This window comes from Globicephala melas, chromosome 2, assembly GCF_963455315.2.
Source record: "Globicephala melas chromosome 2, mGloMel1.2, whole genome shotgun sequence".
In the NCBI taxonomy this organism is placed as follows: domain Eukaryota; kingdom Metazoa; phylum Chordata; class Mammalia; order Artiodactyla; family Delphinidae; genus Globicephala; species Globicephala melas.
Window position 1 is genome coordinate 22438097 of NC_083315.2, and position 9695 is coordinate 22447791.

Sequence of the window (9695 nt, forward strand, 5' to 3'; positions counted from 1 at the left end):
CATATAAATCTATCTAGTCCATAGATCTGAGACAACCATATATATTCCATGGATATGAGACAATTAAATCAATCAAGCACATTTGCAAAAAGAAATTCTAAAGAACCAGGAAAGGACAAGGTTCTGTCTTTTCACAGCTCTGTTGCATTCTCATATAAAAGTATGGCATAGGGACTTCCCCGGTGGCGCAGTGGTTAAGAATCCGCCTGCCAATTCAGGGGACACGGGTTCGAGCCCTGGTCTGGGAAGATCCCACATGCGCGGAGCAACTAAGCCCGTTTGCCACAACTACTGAGCCTGCGCTCTAGAGCCTGCGAGCCACAAATACTGAGCCTGTGTGCCACAACTACTGAAGCCCGCGTGCCTAGAGCCTGTGCTCTGCAACAAAGAGAAGCCATGGCAATGAGAAGCCCGTGCACTGCAACCAAGAATAGCCCCCACTCGCCGCAACTAGAGAAAGCCTGCACGCAGCAACGAAGACCCAACACAGCCAAAAATAAATAAATTTATTTAAAAAAAAAAGAAAAAAAAACCAAGAAAGGTCTTACTAAAAAAAAATAAAAGTATGGCATAATTCAGTAGTATTTGAAAATGATATGAATAATCTATTTTGTGCTCTCGATAACCAAACTATGTAAAATCACTAGTTTTTAAAACTTATTTCTTCTTCATGACATAGTCAGATCTAAATGAATAGAGTTGAATTATTTGATTTGTGTTTTAATTTTCCATTCATTTTAAAGTTGAAGCTTTACTGACTAAACTTTGTTTGCATGAAGTAGGTACGTTTGCAATATTGTAAATATATATATTTTTTTCATAGGTAAACAGATAATTCAAGAATTCAAGCTAAAGTAATTACTCTATGAGACCAGGATCCTGTCTTCTGACTGTATGTATTACATTAATTCACTGATCAAAAATCTGAATAATGTCCTACTGTTCCACTTTTTGTATTTTTTATTCTGGAGTCTTAGGTTTCAACCTCAATTATAGGGGAAATCTAGCCAAAGACTTTTAAATAAGAATTTTAAGGAACAGGAAATGGAAAGTGAAATCATGACAAATTATATACTAATACCTATTTACCTTACATCTGAGGAGTAACTTTTAAATTTCTTAGATAAAAAGAATGTCTCCATATCCCTATGGAAGCAAACATCAGTGTTGTAGAAGCATTATAGGCAAGAATTTCTTCCTGATTTTGGAACACTTGGTAACGCTCTAAAAGACAAAGAGGGTGCAGAGTTATTTGAATCTGTGTGTATACAAATACATTCAGATATATGAGGGGACACGTGACATCTGGGACCATATCACTATATGGTTTTATAGCTTGATGTTGGGAATTGGGAGATGATGCTGTATGAAACATATCTAAATTTTGCATGGGATAGCATTTTCCTGTGCCCTGTATGTATGCCAATTAATGCACAACGATGAATGTCGGTTGCATTTGATATAAGTCATTTAAGGAGTAGAATATTAAACATTTAACAACTAAATGGAGTGTTTATGGCTTGTCCACACCTGCCTCCAACTTCCCCCCAAAAGAAGACAGTAGAGAAAGAACTCCTTATGTCCTTAAGGCTTTAAAAATAAATGCAGTGCTCACTTCAGCAGCACACATACTAAAACTGGAATGATACAGAGAAGATTAACATGGTCCTTGAGCAAGGATGACATGTACATTCTTCAGGTGTCTCATACTTGTTAACATGAGGCAAGTTTTTAAAAGGTTGAATTCTGTCTCTAGTCAACAAAAGTTTTTAGATAGAAAAAAAAAAACCTGTCAAAACCAGTCACATCTGTGAATTTTTTTTTTTTTTTAACGAAATCTGTGTGTTGTGAGTATATGTACTTCGGTATGAAAGTATATGACTTCCAGAAATAATAGATAGTTAGAAAGACAGACAGATAATAGAATCTCAGGTGCAAAGTGGACAACTTTTTAATTAAATGAAAGATGAACAAAAAATTTTTATTGGCAAAAAGATTTTAGTCATATAATAAAATTCTTAGACTTCTAACTCTAATCTACACTTAAATTCCTTGTCTTTTTTATAAGAACTTGATAAAGAAACCAAAGCCATTATTTGCTTAAAGTTTTGTAATTCTATAAAATAGTTCCAAACAATTAAACTTTAAATAATAAATATTTCATTTTTTATACTGTATACTGAAGAAGACAAAGAGAAAGAAGCCTAATATTCATTGAAAGCTGCCTAGTTAGTACCTGGTATTAAATACTTTACACGTATTATGTGTCTGGTTTTAGAGAAGTTCCTAAGCTATTAAAATCAAAATTATGATCATTTTGCAATATTTCCAAGTCACTATTGAAAATATAGCAGACGTTCAAATTAGAAATCAGTTTTACGGACTGAATATTTTGTAAGACAAAAATATATTCTGTTTACTGAAAAAACAATCATGAATGCAGTTTGCATCTTGCCAAATCTTCTTATCCTCGGCTTGGTTTGTGCTGCAGTGGCAGTGGCTGTCAGCAGAGTAAAGTGATTGAGTGGATAGTGTTTGAGAAAAACTCTTGAAGAGCAGAAAAAAGGAGTAGCTCCACATTCCAGAAGGCTATACTTTAAATCTTTATTTTACAGGGTATTTATGTATTTTCATATTAAATACATAAAAGTAAGAGTTCAAATTCTGATGAGAGTAAGTGATAAACATCAAGCAAACTCTAAAGTATTTAATATTTGGAAAATTCTTTGAAGAATGGCTATTCATATAAAGGATTTATGTTTTTCAGCCCATTTTCTCCTCTCCCAGTCTTCATGGTTCCCTGGGCATTGCCAAAGGGAAATTTTAAATCCAATTAAATGCACAGATTCCATAATTTGCCTCTGCTCTTACTTTGCCTTCTTAATACTTATTTCACTTGGTTAATATTTGTTCTCAGCTATTTCCTCATTCTCTGTGTTGAACCAGTTTTTCTGAAAGTCCACATTTTCTATAGGCTTCCAAACTACATAAATAAAAATGTTCTTAACTAAGGTCATTAAAAGGTTCACAGAAATTCTGTCATGATTTTAGGAATAGTCAACAATTCAGACATGAGCACCAATAAAAAATACCTGCCAAATGGAAAGCCTGAGTTCTTGAGTCCATTTCCTTCTATCGCTTGTAAGTTAATACTCACTGATAAAATACTAAAATGCCAGGAAGCACATCAAGCATCTGAGACAATGGAATGAACTGCCAGAGATTGGCAACAGAAGAACCGGTGCAAATATGGGTGTTGTGTGACTGGGATAAAATATCACAATGTGTGCCTAATTTTTTTTCCAATCTGATTCTTATGCACAAATCAATTAAATGAGACTAAAACACCAAGAAAATAATAACAAATACAAAAATGCCAGATACTTATTAACTTGTAGGTGAATGTATAGACTCTAAGTAGAAACAACAGCATTTAATGACTTTTAGATGGACAATTTCAGATTCTATGTCTTAAACATACAAAAGGACTTCCCTGGTGGCGCAGTGGTTGGGAGTGCGCCTGCCGATGTGGGGGGCGCGGGTTCGTGCCCCGGTCTGGGAGGATCCCACATGCCGCGAAGCGGCTGGGCCCCTGAGCCATGGCTGCTGGGCCTGCGCCTCCGGAGCCTTTGCTCCGCGACGGGAGAGGCCACAGCAGTGAGAGGCCTGCGTACCGCAAAAAAAAAACCAAACAAACAAAAAAAAAAGTTTTTTTTTTTTTTTTCAGTAAAATGGGGATAAGAAAAAGGAATAGAAAGGAAAACAAACAGAGAAGAGTTTATAGAGTGAGAGTGAAATCTGGTTTAACAAAAACCTGAATGTTATAAAAGTAGGTTAAATCTGCCCTTTTTTGATGGCATTTTCCTCCAATTATTTATTATTTCTTATTATTTACCTTAAGACATAACATTGAAGCCTCTTATATGATCACCTCCTAAGTTTTTATCTGCAAGGATTAAATGTAGTTTTATAGCTAAATACTATACTATAGTATTTAGCCTATTAGAAGGACAAGATCCTATTAGTGTTTCCTTTGTATGAATATTACTTAGGTCAGCCATCAATTCTTTCGGGTTAACTTAATTTAAAGTGAATGTATCACCATTTTTCCTACCAAACTTCTTGTTTAACATATTAATTTTACAGTTAAAATAGATTAATCCAGACTAACCTTTTTTCTTAATTAATCAGAAATTTTTATTACATCATTATATCTTAGGTGAGGGGGGGATACTTAATTTTAGCCATTTTTGTATGAAAAAGCATCCAAGAAAGCCATATTGGATGTTTCAATAGCCAGATCATGTTGAAAACAGAGTTTGTTTGGGGGATCTCCTTACCTAGTTTCTGTCATTGTCTCTCTTCCTTTTAGATCTCACTTCCTTTTTGGGCATTTCAATGCACTTCCAAAAATCTGCCTTATAGTTTATATTGTTCACTGTACTGTTCTGTATTGTTCAAATACCTCATTTCCATACCCTACCAAACCCTAATGAGAACTTTCTTGGGGTAAGATATTCATTTGTTTTCAGTGTTATATTTCTCAGTTTCTAATACAGCATCTTATATAAATACATTCAGCATGCAGCAGTTATTTATTGAGTGCATACTATAAGCAGGCAGTATGCTAAACCAAGAGGCTATAGATAAGAACAACACAGAAAAAACCTTTTCCTTACATTGCATGTAAGATACTTAGAAAGCAGCATACAACGGACTCCGCTTAATTTTGTAGTTAGACCTGGATTCAAATCCTGCTTCAACTCCTATAAGTTATTTCTGTTTCAGTTTATTCATCAGTAGAAAAATAGATAGCACTTACCTAAGAGGTTTGCTGCAAGTTCCAAATTGGATTATTAAAGTAAATCTCTTAATATGATGCTGGGATATGTGAAGTTTATAATAAATGGAAGTTGTATATTATTTAATGTGTGTTAACTTGTTTGTATCATTTTTTTCTATAATGCTATTGACACACTGGCATGACTGCATGTTTAGGCAGATATGTACAGGGCCATTGGGTAAAATATTTATGGCATAACATTGTCTTATTAATGAAATCTATACCACATCTGTTCATTGATTTTGGTAAGGTAAACTTCTATACGTTTCTTCCTGAGGAACATTTCAATATTTAATTTCGTGAATTTTGCTGTGTTTATGCTTAAAAGTTCTGTGATTCTTCAAGAACAGAAATATTATCATTTATATTTTTATCTTTTCTAAAAATATATTTACTTTATAAATTTTAATCCTTTTTTTACCTTAAGTTCATATTAACTTAAAGTGTGTGATAAGGATCCAATTTAAAGGTTATTTTCCAAGAAGCCAAGTGTCCCCAAATTATTCGATGAATATTACATCTGCTTATATAAAGATCATAATATATTCATGATCATAACATTTATACCTGCTAGGAATAAGAATTATATTGTTACTTATATCACTTATGGCATTGCTTATGTTATAAGCATATATAGAGACCTAACTTATTTCTTTCAATGTGAGCATTGTGTTTTGTTTGGTGAGCAAATATGTTTTAAACTAATATCAATATATAACACAGTAATTTCAGATTCAAATATCCCATTCTTCGGTTTTTAAATATTATTTATCTTTACCCTACTGATGTGCGTTTTTAGGGAAAAGTTTCAAGGGATGTATCCATGAGCAGTTTATGTCCTGAATCCTGCAGATCTAAGCATAGAAATCATTCTGTTACGCCCCACATATTAACTACTTTGTTCTTGGTCAGAATATTCTTGTGCCACAATATTTTTCTCTGAAAACTTTGTTCTCATTGTGCATTGTGTTCTGGGCACTCTGAGTTAAATAGGATCTGAAACCAGTATGACTTTATTTTTACTCTTTGCTCAAACAGTAGTGAATTTTTTCTTTAAACTTAAAATTCAAAAACTTTGCCAAGTTTATTCTAAGTCACTTAATTTGTGTGTGTGTGTATGGGGGGTTCAGGTTAGTGAACTCTACTGACTCATAAACTCAGGTAGTGTCTCTTCTTGTTTTGTTTTGTTTACTTTTGCTAAACTCATGAAAAGTGTTCTCTTAATGAATGGTTGTTTAGCTTCATTTGTTTTAATTCATTCCCAATGGCTGCCAGTTATTTATATATTTCGTTTTCTTTCTTCTATAGCATCTATTATTATTGTTATCATTATTATTACAGTTTTTCTTTATTTTTAGATATCTGTAATCTTTATTAGTGATTTCATTTTCTACCAGGCCAATTATGTTCTTTACTACAGCTGAAGCCAACTTTAATTTTTCCATTGTGGCATTTTTTTCTCTCCCATATTCTTTTTATATCTTTGCCAGCAACATTTATACTTCAACATTCTCCCTATTCTCTTTTCCCATTTTATATGTATTTGACATACTTATGGCAAATACTTTTTTTCTTAAGTGAAAACTGCATTTATTGGCTTAAGGTCAATGTTTTTTTATCCTTGAATGAGGTAAAATCTAACACTGCTGATATTTGCAAAGGACATTATTCTCTGCAATGGATATCACTTTCTATCTTTGTGTTTCTAGAATCTCATAATCATTTTACTGCTCTCTCCAATGATGTGTATCTTCCCTAGACAAATTTCAGGATCAAGCAAACATTTAAATAGCCCGGTTACACAAAAGTTAGGCAGAATGTTATCCTGAGTCTCCTGTCCTTTATTCTAAATATTTTAAGATGTATTAGTTCCTAGATAATTTTAAATATTCTATAAATTCTCAGAATGAATTATTCTCAGGCTTTTGCAGTAGTCTACTAATTCCTGCTTTTTCCTTGCAGTACTCCTTAAATTCATCAATTTTCAGTCCTGTACAAGGGAAAGTTGTAGACTTCCATAGACTGATGAGAGATAGTGACAAGGGTAGGATAGGGTAGTCCTGACCAACTCTGAAATGAGAACTGGGAGTTAAGAGAAACCTCAAACTTTCTCACCGGCTCCTTGAATTACAGTCTTTATTGGATGTTATATTGGTGGCTAAGACCTTCCTTTCTGTATTACAGTGTTCTAATTTCATATATTCAGACATAGGTTAGTTTCTAATCATTTATTAACTGACTTATATAATCTTTCAGCCCTGAGATTTAAATGTATTTCATCAGTATTCGTGGTTTCATTGGTTGTTATAATCTATTTTTCTGTATTTTCATGAGTACACAAAGGTCTGGCACAAGTAGGAAGCTATCATCTGAAAGTTACGCCATTACTTTCTAACACAGATTTCAAAGTCTTTAATAATAGTTGGTAATGGTCTTTACTTCCTGTTGATACATTTGCTTTAATGATTAAGATTTATCGTGATATTAAAAGCTCTCAAATAAGGAAAAAATTAATGTAATCCCCTTTCAGAAAATTTCACATGAATTCAATAGCTGATGATACGCCTTTAAAAAAAAAACTCTGAGAAAATAATTTTTCTTGAACTTTGGAGAAGTGTAACTTGAAAGAAAAGTAGACTTTTGTTTTTAAATTCATATTTTTATGATTATGGAACAAATTTTGTGCAACTATATAGAAAAATATGAAATTCCAATTTAGAATTCCATCATGAAACTACACCATTCTAATTTCTCCATGCCACGGTTTGTTAATATTCCACAAAGTCCCAGGGTGCAACTATAAGACTGCATTCAAATCTATGAACATGAGGCAATCATGCTCAGCAGAGTATAACAATAATTATAATAGAGATTAAATAAAAATAATTAGAAAAAGTTCATCTAGTTTTGATGTATTAATTATTCTGACCCTGTTCTATTCAGAGTCTAATTATCTGGTTCAGTGAAAATGCCAAGATTTCTACGACTCATAAAAATTACATTCAAGTAATTATGTCAGCAAACTAAACAGTATTCATTTACCATGCCTTTTTATGCACACATTTGAATATGCTTTTTTAACTGTTTTTGCTCTTTGTTCCTATTCATGGGAAATAATACCTGTAGAGAAATTTGAAAGTCAGTTGCACTCTGAGCGTAATGTGCAATTCTTGCTGATATTCTTCTTTTGTAAGACTGCTGTAAGTCTCATATAACCTTTGTTTAAAAAACATGAATTAAAGTTCACTCTTCAGTTGTTTCAAAGAAATCTTTAAAACCTGTAGCTGTAGTTAAAAAAAAATTTTTTTAAGCAGTAATACAAAGCATATCTTAGAAAGTTTCTTACCTTCGGTAGCTCAGAAGCTGACTAAATGGACCGCCAGAGTTACTTTTGCTACCCTTATTTCTTTTAAAGACATATTATGGCATCCTATAAAAGAGTCTATATTTAGAAAAAAATATATATGTGTGTGTGTGTATAAAATCTTAAACTCATCAGCAAAGTGATAGTATACTTAAAGATTTCAAATCACTCAGCATTTTTAAGCCATGAGAATTTTTACGTTTTTATGGCCCAGTTAGGGATTTCTTAATGCTCACAGCTCAGTAACATCATGTAACAAAGACACAGAATTACATTGGTGAGGAAATCAATATCGATTACATCCCTTATACTCTTTTACTATTTTAGTGAAATATTTGATAGACATTTTAAGCAAAAATTTGTTGCCTGAAGTATTCAGATTATTGCTTTACTTCTGTTTTCTTCTTCATGTGGGTAGACAAACACAAATTTAGTTGAAAATATAACCTTCAATTAGATTCACACTGGGAAGAATATATTAATGGTTAAAGTTTGAACTCTTTCTTTGGTGTTCTAGTAATAAGATATACTTATGATACACACAAATATGTCTGTAGTTATAGCCCATTTGTTAAAGGGGGAAATATGTCTTCCTTGATTCTCAGTTTATCTTTCAGGAGCTACAAACTGCTTCCAAACTTTATCCAAGATGGGGAGGGGCAGAAGAATCAAGGAATGCTATTAAAATGGATGGAGTTGAAATGAGACCAAGATGAGAAGGAGTTAGAAAAATTTACATAAAATACACCCACAACCAAGGCATGGCTACCATAGCTCTGCATTCATTTAATGCAGGTGTCATCTAGGTAAAGTGGAAGTGAGGTTAGTGATGGAGCTGGCATTGGAGACAAGTGGTCCCAAAGACATGATTCCTTTGTGTTTTGTATTCATAGAAATGATGCTGCTAGGACCTCCACAGTAGAATTTTCTCATAGTCTCTACTTTTGAGCATACATTGAGTTGTTTGTCAATTATAATAAGGTGTCATGAGAAACAATAAAACTTTACAGAGAAAACGTCCTTCTTTGAATTTGTCAGCTATACTCAGTATGTTAACATGTCCTGAAACACCAGACATTGGAAATGAAGCACTAACATTTTATAAGTAGCAGTCTGCATCTAGGCTTTATGTAGAACGAGGACCTAACTTTTTTCACACATTCATATAATCACATATATACAGAGTATGTCACTTTCCCCCAACTCTCGACATAGTTGAAGGGTTAGGAATAATTAGCTGTTGTGTGTTTTGATGTAGAATGTCTAATTTTGACACCTGTTAAGTTGTCCCCTTGAGCACATTGCTCTTTATTGCTGAGATATAGAAAATAAGATAATAATAGGAATGTATGTTTGCAATTCACCACCTAAATACATGGCCCTAACAGGCAAGGTTGTGAATAGGATTTGACAGTGGCTTCAGTAGAAGGAAAGCTCATCTTATCTGGTTTGGGTGACCAATCTTGCCACATGCTGTGCCCGCCTTAT

General features: G+C 33.3%; 1 non-coding gene across 1 annotated transcript; it reads left to right on the forward strand.

The window, feature by feature from the left end:
• Positions 1-1607: 1607 nt before the first annotated feature.
• On the forward strand, positions 1608-1714 carry LOC115842343 (U6 spliceosomal RNA). Its single transcript, XR_004035223.1, has one exon. It is a non-coding gene; the product is annotated as a U6 spliceosomal RNA (small nuclear RNA).
• The last annotated feature ends 7981 nt before the right edge of the window (positions 1715-9695 follow it).